This window comes from Podarcis vaucheri (assembly GCF_965113315.1).
Source record: "Podarcis vaucheri genome assembly, chromosome: 1".
Taxonomy (NCBI): Eukaryota; Metazoa; Chordata; class Lepidosauria; order Squamata; family Lacertidae; genus Podarcis; species Podarcis vaucheri.
The window spans coordinates 44,818,128-44,829,257 of record NC_138759.1 but is presented as its reverse complement, the minus strand read 5'-3'; positions in this window follow the sequence as shown (position 1 = coordinate 44,829,257).

The window sequence follows — 11,130 nt, the reverse complement described above, 5'->3', positions numbered from 1 at the left end:
CACAGCTCTGCCAAACCTCAGGGCAATCCTCTCTCTCTCTCTGGGCGAGCACCTTCGCAGATAGAGTTTCACGTCGAATCGGCGCGCTCTGGGCATCAGCTTCCCTCCGCGATCAAAATATTATGATGTGGGCGGCCAAGGGTCCAGCCCCTGTGAAACCGAGCCTCTTTCCTCTTCTCAGCCCGCAGTTGGCCTCTCTCCTCCTTCGCTGCTTTCCTTCTTCCCTCGACCACAGAATGACTCCTGACCTGGCACACGTCGCCCGACAGCATCCCTCCGCTTTCGGATGGTGCACAAAACAGATGTGAAATCTTCTCGAAAGTCAAGGGCATTATTGTGCCGTTGTGATTGTAGCTATTAAAGAGGCGGTGGTAAAATAATAAATGCGAAAGGGGCCATCTGCTTTGTGTTGACCAAAAATTTAGATAAAAAAGTTGCAACGAGGAGCAGAAGGGCAGCTGGATCGAAAAGTTTGCAGAGGGCAGGTTCGAACGACCGTCGTTTAAAATTATTGGTATACTTCACTTTCTTATTATCCGCCATATGGGAGCCCACAAGATAGCACCTGTATGGGGCCTCCCCTCTTTGTTTGTTTCGCTGCCATAATCCAAGACCAAAACTCTTGTTCTCCACGTCAAATCATCCAGGATAATCATATATATCTTCCTGATTCTGCAATCACAATCAGTAAAGGAGTCGAGAGCTACGATGGCCACCCAGTTAAATGTATCTCAATAGACTGATCATATGACTTTTAATCACTTGATTAGTCAATTAAATATGCATACATTTGCATTCCAATAAAATAATGGTTTTGAAGGGGGGAAAGCATTATTTTGAATTATGCATATGGTTGAGTCGCAGCAAGCACTACCTTAGAAGAGGCATGTGCCTGTAGTTTTTGCCAGTACAAAAAAAATCTTTTAAATACATAAGTAATTGTTTAAGTCCCTTATATACATTTTAAAAAAAAAATGTGAAGTCTCTTGGTTTTTAGTATTGTCAATGAAATCTATTTAAAGGTAAGTTTTCAGTGTTGAAGCCAGCCATTATGGAGCAGACACAAGATAAATATGTGAAGTGTTTCACATTTCTCTCTTCCAATTTCATGCCTTGAATTCTTGCCACAACATCCACATAACCTGAAGGGAATTGTTTGCAAACTATTAGTGACCAATGTGATTGGCTTCAGTGAGCATCTCCTGTAATTGTTGGCACTTCCAGCATTAAATACTGGGAGCATTCCAATTAGTTAGTTATATCCTGATCCCTAAATGTAATTACAGGGAAGACAAGTCCTATTAAAAGAAGGAGGACTTATCTGCAAGTCAATGGACTGATAGTGTTTTATTTTATTCACACAACAGCCTTCAGCATCCCCCTTAAGGGCCTAATAGTCCATTTGGACTGCAGTCCTGCTCACTTGAGTACCAGTGACACAAGTCCTGAGCCACTCTTATGAGTTAAGTCACTCTTATGTTCCATTAAAATCAATGGGATTTCAGTTACCCATGATTATATACTTCTTCTGGGCTAGGGCCCTTAGCTTCAATTGGATTGAATTCACCCAGCTGTGCAGGATTGCAGCCCAAGAGGTTCAACACTATGTAAATCTCAGCAGTTGCCTTATACTGAGACTATTGATCAGAAGGCCAGACTCTTGACTAGACCTCCAAGCCATCATGCCATCATGCTAAGGTTCCTTCATGATGTGAAGGAAGGAAATGGCCATCGAAATCTGCCATTGAGCCAACATAGTACACTCTGATCCTATGTATGCTTTCTCAGGAGTCCCACTGAGATTTGCTTCTGGGGAGGTATGTATAGGACTGCAGCTGCAGATGTGATCCTCCAGAATTTGTGGGATGCAGAGAGACGTACCTAGGGCCAAAGGAGCTGAATTGGTCTCCCCCACCGCCTCCAAAAACAACACTTTACCACACACCTTTGTGCCATGGTGCAAGGATGGGAAGCTTCTCCTGAATTTCATCTCCTGCAATAGTGGTGGGGTGTCTCACCTCTGGTTGGAGGACAACGCCCATCCTCCCTGACAATTGGCCATGCTGGCTGGGGCTGGTGGGAGTTGAAGTCTGACAACACTTGGAGAGCCAAGGGCTCCCCATCCCCTTGAGCAGTGCAACCCTTAAGAAAGTTGACTAATAAGCAAATCCCAATTAGTTAAGAGACGAAGGCTATGTACGCCTTAGCAGCTTGAAATGCAGCAGTTACTTTCTCCCACGTTGTTTTAAGTACCTTTTAACGTTAGTGAATATGGATTTATGCACACAGAGAAAAAGGATAATAAATGGTTAATTTAGGTGTGCTTGCAATACACCTGAAGCTGCACCTTTTGAGAGTATACTCTTGCATTTACAGTATAGCCTTGGTAGAACCTAATCTGTGTTGGAACGCTGCAAGGAGCATATGTTGCAGCAAAGACCTTTTATTACTTTTGCTGTTGGGACAGACTTTGTGCTACAACTACTGTATATGTAACTGCAGAGGAACTGAATTATCCTTTGGACTACCTGTCAGTAAAGGAACTGGTAAAGGAACACCAAACTGGTGTTTTTCTTTAACAACCCCATTCTAGGTTTTTCCAGTTGAACAATCCGTTGGCACAATCCGTGTTGGATGGCCTTTCTGCACATGCATGTTGATGTTCACAGCAGAGAGGAGCCAGAGATGTCTTTACCCAATGCTCATTACCTGATTTGTTTCCTTATGTTGAGCTCCATCTGCAGACGTGCCAAAGCTGCCTGAAATGTACATGCCCAAACATAACCAGGGTCTTGCTTTTCTAATTGGATAAATGGCTGGTTTGATGGAAAGCCTATCAGACAGTAAGATTTCTCAACAAGCTGCAGGATACCTATGGATTGTGGCTAATATCACGCAGACTCTGTTTCAAACACCAGCAGTGGGAGTGCACTGGAGCCACAGCAAATGGTACCATCTACACAGCCAGTTAAACTTGTTCAAGACTGTAGTCTTAGGGCTCATCCACACTTCCCTTTTGTCCTGCTGCTTTCCCCCACAGAAAACCGCTCTTTAGTGCTCCATTGGAGCAAACAGCTATTTGAGTTTTCTCTGGATTGGCATTTGCTCTGATTCAGTGCTAAATAACATTTTCCCTGGGAAAGGAGCAGGGCTATGGAGAGGAAACTGCTTGGATCTGCACTTTCTAGGCACAGGACAAGTGGGAATGTGGATGAGTCCAGTGGAGCAGTTTGTACTATGGAAAAGTTGAAATTAGCTTAACCTCACACGTTGGATTTCAACCTGTGCTTACGTAGCATACATATAAAAGATCTATTGTTGTACGGGTCCCAGAGCAGTTGCTGCAAATTTTACTGAATAGATTCCCTGTGCTCCCACTGCACTTTGTGGTGAGGAAGGTGGTTGTCAAAATCTACACAATTTAGTGTTTTACTACTACTACTACTACTAAATTATTTATACCACGCCCATCTGGCTGGGCTTCTCCAGCCACTCTGTGCGGCTTCCAACAAAATATTAAAATACAGTAGTGCATCAAACATTAAAAGCTTCCCTAAACAGGGCTGCCTTCATATGATGAAGATGAAATGGAGACTGATGCTACGCTGGTGCTGGATGCTACGCTGGCCTTGGTCCAGTATACCTGAAGGAGCGTCTCCACCCCCATCATTCTGCCCGGACGCTGAGGTCCAGCGCCGAGGGCCTTCTGGCAGTTCCCTCATTGCGAGAAGCAAAGCTACAGGGAACCAGGCAGAGGGCCTTCTCGGTAGTGGCGCCCGCCCTGTGGAACACCCTTCCAGCAGATGTCAAGGCGATAAACAACTACCTGACATTCAGGAGACATCTTAAGGCAGCCCTGTTCAGAGAAGTTTTTAACGTGTGATATTTTATTGTATTTTTGGTTTTTATGGAAGCCGCCCAGAGTGGCTGGGGAGGCCCAGCCAGATGGGCGGGGTATAAATAATAAATTATTATTATTATTATTATTATTATTATTATTATTATTATTATTATTATTATTATTACATTGATCAAAATGGTTCAGCTACAGTCCAGACTCCAGAAAGCTTGGACTCACTTCCTTGTGAGAACTGGACGCTGGACTAGATGGGCCTTTAGCCTGACGCAGCAGAGCTGCTCTTACATATGGGAATGATCCGCCTCCAAAAACAGACGACCAGGCCATGTCACTAACAGCTTTTGAAATACTTCAGAGTTGTCCCATGGCAAGGGAAGGAGCCAGAAACCCAAGTTGTGCTATCTTCTATGGTTTGGAGTCATAGGAAGAAGTTGTAGCTAAATCATACCAAGTGTTAACCTAACAACTGATCATAAACCACTCTTCCGGGGGAACCCCATCAAGAATGGATGACGGAAGAAGGAGGCTCACGAGTTTCAGTCTGTAACAAGATGATAAATCAGGCTACAAAAGGAGGCAATTCTAGGGGTATCCTGTTGACATCTGGAGTTAAAATGCTGATAGAAGTGGAACTGAATCCTGAATCCCAGCAGGAGGAGCACACTTTACCCTGGACGTAATCACACTGAGGCTCTGGGTTTTGAAAAATAAGAGATGTTTATTGCAGGAAATACATACTTGATAGGAAGGATTCTAGTTCTATCTAGAGGAAGATGCAACAAACTATGCTTGGATGGAGTGAGATCCAAAATAGTCATCTCCTTTCATGAGGGAGGCATGGAAAAGGAAGGAGGAAAAAAGGTAAAAAAAAAAAAAAGGTAAAGGACTCCTGGACAGTTAAGTCCAGTCAAAGGTGACTATGGGTACAGCATTCATCTCACTTCAGGCTGAGGCAGCTTTCCAGGTCATGTGGCCAGCATGACTGAACCACTTCTGGCACAAAGAGGACCATGATGCGCACGGAAATGCCATTTACCTTCCTGCTGAAGCAGAATCTATTTAACTACTTGTATTGGTGTGCTTTTGAACTGCTAGGTAGGCAAGAGATGGGACAGAGCAACGGGAGCTCACCCCTCTGCATGGATTCGAACCGCCAACCTTTCAATCGGCAAGCCCAAGAGGCTCAGTGGTTTAGACCACAGTGCCACCCGCTACTCTATGTGGAGGAAAGAAGACAACCCTAAGAGTGTAGGTCTAGCCTGAAGGAAGGTCGGCACAGGTTAAATGTGTAGGAATACCACAAAAGGACAGTCTAGGAAGCTTGGAGGTTCCTCTACTCTTTTCCATGCAGACGCATCAGCTTTAATGCCAGCTGAGTTGCATCCCAGCATTTCTACCTTATCCTTTTATAGTGGGGCAGGAAAATAGTAACAGCCAATAGATCCCACCTAAGAAAAGTAGCCTGCTTCTATTGAGGGGCGGGCCGGGTTGGACACCTGGAAATGCCAATCTGTGGCAGGCAGGCAGGCAGGATCAGGGGGCCTGTTAGTCTCTGAGCTGATCACAGCTAGTCCAAGCCAATTAGTTGGATCAGTGCAGAAGCATAAAAATAGTGTCTGCAGCACTAGCTTTACCACATCTTTAGTTGAGATACTTTTCTGGTCTACATTCTCTTTTGCTGCTATTATTGGTTGGGGAAGCAGCCACCTGAACTTTGCTGTTGTGTATCCTTTGCTGTTGTGTACTGATAGGTTGGGGCTAATCCATTATGGGCTGTTTGTTCAGAGGGGACTTTCATTTAACTTTCATTTCTGCAGCACACAAGCTATGCATACAGAAGACAACTAGTTCAATCGTCTCCATTTATTGGAGGCGGGCTGAGAAAGTTGCCAGTCTGAGAGCTGGGGGAGCAGCTGCCAACCGGGGTAGACACTACCTAAGTTGTGGACTGCCTGCAACTATTTTTGCTGCTCTTTTGAAGAGAGCAAATTTCCCAAACACAGCCCTGTTATATCAAAATGATGCGGCTTATAGATTTACATGCATGTGCCATAATCAGCACTACCATTTGAGACACATTTATTAAATGGGCACTAATGTGAGGACGGTCATTTCCTCTAAATTTTAGATCACCCAATGAGAACAAAAGTTTCTCAAAGCATAACCTTATCCTGACATCAGAGTGTGAACAGGTCTTTCTTTCTTTCCTTCTCATTTTCTTTTGGGGGGGGGGCAGCCAATGCTGTGTTCTCCAAATGATTTGGACCACTCTGCCCATCAGCTGCAGCCACCATTGCCAATGGTTGGGGACGATGGGAATTGTAGTCCTCAGCGTCTGGAGGGCACCACGCTGCCTACTCCTTCTTTAACAAAGGCTTCCTAACAGTGAAAGCGGGTTTGCCAGGGGAACAGACTGCCTCAGGATATGGCAGGCTCTCCTTTGCTGGAGGTATTTAAGCAGAGACCGGATTGCCATCTGCCACAGGTGCTGGTTTCATCATGTGGGAATGTTCTGGGGTGCAGGAGAGGATATATTGACTAATTATATCCTTATCCAACTTGTGCTAACAAGTTCTCAAAATATCAGCAGAGTTTATAGACATTCCCCTTTAAGTTTGCAACGGTAACGTGTGCACAGGTTCGCTAGAACCTCTATAATAATTACTCTGGTAATTTCCCCTTTGTTCCCTCTTAAAATACAAGACACAACACAGTCTTTATAAAGGTATAAAAGAGTTTACTCACATTCTGTTCACAACATGATCCCAGAAGGCAGACAGGCTTAAAAAGGTTACATATGTTTAGAATCTATCTTGTTGCAAGATAGACCTTATCTCCTCTCTTGGCTGAGAGCCAAGAGGGCATCTTTAGATGTTTCCTCATCGAAGGAAAATGGCAGAGAGAGATGGCTGCCTGCCCTGTGCTTTTGTCATTACCTGCACAGGTGAGGCCACACCCACCTCTGGTCACATCCCCAGGAAGTTTACCTGCTTGCTGGACAGACATCCCTCCCCATGTTCTAACATGTACACTCTAGGAATGTTGTCATTGACTGCTCCTGTGTTTACATCCCACACATCATGCATCACAGATCCTACACTGAGCAAGGGGCTAGACTACATGCCCTCCAGAGTCCCTCCCAACCCGGTAATTCTATTATTCTAAGGGTACAGCACATGACAGCCTGGTGGAGGAGTTGCAATAAAAAACAAGGCTTCTTCTTGTAAGTTACATCTGCTGCCTCCACCTGCTCTGGCTTACTTTCTCAGCACCCATTTTCTGCAGTTCTTGAGTGGAGAGCTGCAGCAAGCTGAATGCCAGAAAACTGTGTGTGCAGGTAGTTGAGATTTCTGGATACAGAAAATGGCTCTCCGGTATTAAGAAATTCTCCTAGTGCAGCCTTCCCCTAACCTGGTGCCTTGCAGATGTTTTCGACAACAAATCTCATCAGGCCCTGCCAGCACGTGTATTGTAGTCAAAAATATCTGCTGGACCCCAGGTTGGGAAAGTCTGCACTAGTGAGTTAGTTAAGTGTATTCAGCTCAGGACAAAAATGAATTCAAGCTGGGATGAGGGGGCGTTTACAACCAGAGCGCTGCTCTCATGAATGGGAAAGCTGGACTAAAGGCTAGCCTCTGCCAATGACTCACTGGGTGGCCTTGGGCAAATCACTTTTTCAGTCATTCGCCTGTCATAGAGGAATAATGGAAATCATGGGTGGGTGTGGATGAGTGCAACAGACACACCTGTAAATCAATCTCCATCAACGGGGTACTCTCCAGATGTTTGGGGCAACAACTCCAATCATCCCTGATCATTTGTCAAACTGGCTAGGGCTACTGGGGGTTGTAAGTCCAAAACATTCGGAGGGCAGCTTGAGGAAGGCTGCTGTAACGCAATTCTTGAGCTCCATGGAGGAAAGGAGGGATAAATGATATAACTGTAATTAATTAATTAAATTTGGATACAGCACCGAAGACCCCATTAAACAAAGCAGACTTGAACCGCATTATTAACACACACACTCTCCACCCATCCTTTCTCACTCTCTGACACATTTATTCCATTTATATCCCACCTTTTGCTCCAAGGAGCATGGGTTTCCTCCTCCACAACAACCCTGTGAGGTACGTTTGGCTGAGAGACAGTGACTGGCCGAAGGCTACCTAGTGAGCTTCAGGGTGGAGCAGGAATTTGGACCCTGGTCAGCCAGGTACTAGACTGACACTCTCACCCCTGCACCACACAGGTAGTCAACCTTGTTTCTTGGGCGCCTTTCCCTGTCAAAGCATTGCACCTCCCCTGCAAGTCTTCAGCCTCATTTTGCGATCAGGTTTCCTTTACGGCCGATCCCCGCCCCCATATGAAAAGAACGGCGCCTTTAATTCCGCGATGTTAAGTCATAAAGGACCCGAAGAAAAACACACACGAGCCTGCTGCTTTTGTTTTCTGCAGCCTCAAAACTGTCCCCCGCTCAGGAGCCTTGCCCACCCCTCTCTCCCGCCCCCTTCTCTCTGGAGAGAGGAGCGCCGAGGGGTGTTAATGTGGTCGATTGGGGAGACAAGCGTTTGGAAATGTTTCCTGCTTCGCACAGAAGGAAGGGAGATTTGCAAACTGTTGCTGCCACATGGCTCCATTCTCATTGTAATGAGGCCGGCGCGTGCCTCATCTGCTCCAGGGGAGCTGCCACGAGCCAGCCAAGCACGCCACGTGCCAACTGGGACAACGAAGCCCGCGCCAGCTCAGCCCGGCAGCCTCCAGACACCCGGAGCAGCAGCAGCAGCAAGGCCCGGCAGGAGCGCACAAAGGACACCTGCTGCAGCCCCGGCCGGCAGCTGCAAGCGGGCCCGGCAGGCGCGCTCTCTCACACCCACCCACCCACCCGCATACACACGCACGACACAGGCCTGCCTTGGAACTCGGGAGAGGAGCCCGCTCGCCTGCAGGCAGCAAGGGCCGCGCCGCCGAGCCCGGGCTGGCGCGCCTCGAGGGTCGCCTCGGTCGCTCCTTCGCGCGCTGGAGCCCGGGCGGAGATCGGGATCGGGCAGCTCGGCGCGCCAGGGCGAAGGAGGGGCTGGAGGTGGGCGCAGGCGCAGGCGCAGCCCCCTAAGAAGAGGGCGCAGCCCCCAAAGCGGGCGCCCCAGACCTCGCCTTTTCTCGCGGCTCTTGTGGTCTGGGTTGTCCTACTTGGGCACGCACGCGCGGCCATTGTAGAAAGACAAGGGTTGGGTGGTCCATGTGATAAGACAGGCATACAGGGCAGGGTGCCCACTTGAATAATATATTGCGGTGGGGGGAGGGCTAGTAATCGATCTCTCTCACACCCACCATAATCGATCACATGACATGGCGCACTATTTGAATGGCAATGCCCATCAACTTTGGGGGGCGGAGAGGCGATCAAATGTTTTACTGGGCAGTCTGAATATATATATAATAGCAATCTTGCTGCCGGATCGAGCCGCATTTGATTTCAGGGATTTCCACATGTCAATATAATATTAAAAGCTGCTTTAGTTCCTTTTTAAAAAGCGGCTGCATTACAACACGCTGGGCATTTCGCAGACTTGTGGTTTGGCCGGTAAGTCGCTCCAAGGAGGTTGGGTGATATTTTTTTGCCTAGAGCACATGAATTCCTGGTTTGGCGGGCAGTTGTGCAATTCTGTGTAGGATCTATAAAGCGAATGCCCGTTCTTTCCAGGGGTTCTTTTAAAAATAAACCTGCCAGCAGCGTGTGTGTGTGTGTGTGTGTGTGTGTGTGTGTGTACTGGAAACCGTTTCCAGCCAATTGCATATCATCACTCACTAGTCCGCATGGAATTAACCCCGCCACATAGAGAGCAGAGGTGGTGAAACTTGAACCCGCTGCATCCCAAGCTTCAAATCAACTCTTTATAGGGCAGACCTCAATCCCCGACGAATTTCCTACCAGGTAAATCTTATTGGCCTTAAGGAAACTTTGAAACCACCTGTTTAGCAAGTGGAGCTCTTGTACTCGTTGCACGTTGCGTCTCCGTGTGCTACGCGCTGCACACACAAAAATGGAAATGGCACAGCGCCTGCCCAGAGAATTTGCCACCTACGCGGCACTGCCATTAACCCCACTCCCAAACAGAATTCAGAGCGCCAAATGGCAATAAGTGAACCAGCTAGCGATGTCTTGCTGGTGGGGGCGAGTGCTTGAGCTGGGTTCAATTACAACCCGGGTACGTCCATCTCCTTTTGTTATTCAGAGTTTAACTCATAAAACGAGGCCTTTTGGAAATGGTATAACGATTACGATTGACTCCTGGGTTCCAAATCGATGGCTTCTTTTCCATACAAATGCATGTTTGTTTCTTGAAGTTCTCCATCTGTTTGGTAGCGAACACCTGCCATTCAGTAAATCGATTTTCCAATTTAATGTAACAGCTTCGCAGGACATCACCCCCCCTCCTCCTTTCTTTCCTTCCTTCGGGGCCAGATGCCACAGCAGCGCCAGCTCTTCTCCTCTCCAAGCTAGCTCGGGGCCCACCTACCAGTCGCCTCCCCACAAGCAGAACCAGGAGACGCTTCAGTCTGCCCGTTTGCACCCAGCAGAGCACGGGAGAAAAATGGTTACCCGCAGACATAGCTGACCTCGACTCCTTTCTTTCTAGATTCTGACGGCTGCTCTTTTTCTGAGCATTTCCCAGGGTTCTTTAGATCCCGACCCAATTTTTTTCGTAAAATTATTCCTCAAGTGTATTTTAATTAATAAACTAATCACTTTGTTTTTAAGAGAGATGCCAGGATGCATCACAGGGAAGGAAAAGGCACCTTGTACATGCACAAAAGTTACTTTTGTAAAAAAACAAAAACAAAAATAGGGCGGGACACTTGGTATGTTTCAGGAAAATAAAAAATATTCCAGGGCTGAATATTTAATATCTAAAAGCTTCATCTGCATTTAAAGCTTAACAAACTACAGTTCCCAGAATTCTTGGGGTTTAAAGTAGTAGGATACTGTTTAAAGTAGTAGGATACTGTTTTAAATGTACAGTGCAAATGAGGCCCTAACTCGAACCCGAATTACCTTTCCTTTGGTGAGCTAAAAGGGGTGTGTGTGTCACGGTGCATGGGGAACATTATCCCTTTGCAGAGCAATGTGTGCATTCACGAAAGGGTCTTTCCTGGAACTTGTTTTTAAGCGCCGAGAAACAGGACCATCACTTGCGAAGGTGATCAGGGCAATAACATTCTGATACATGGGATGCTCACAGGCAACTGAGGTGAGGCATGAAAGACTAAGG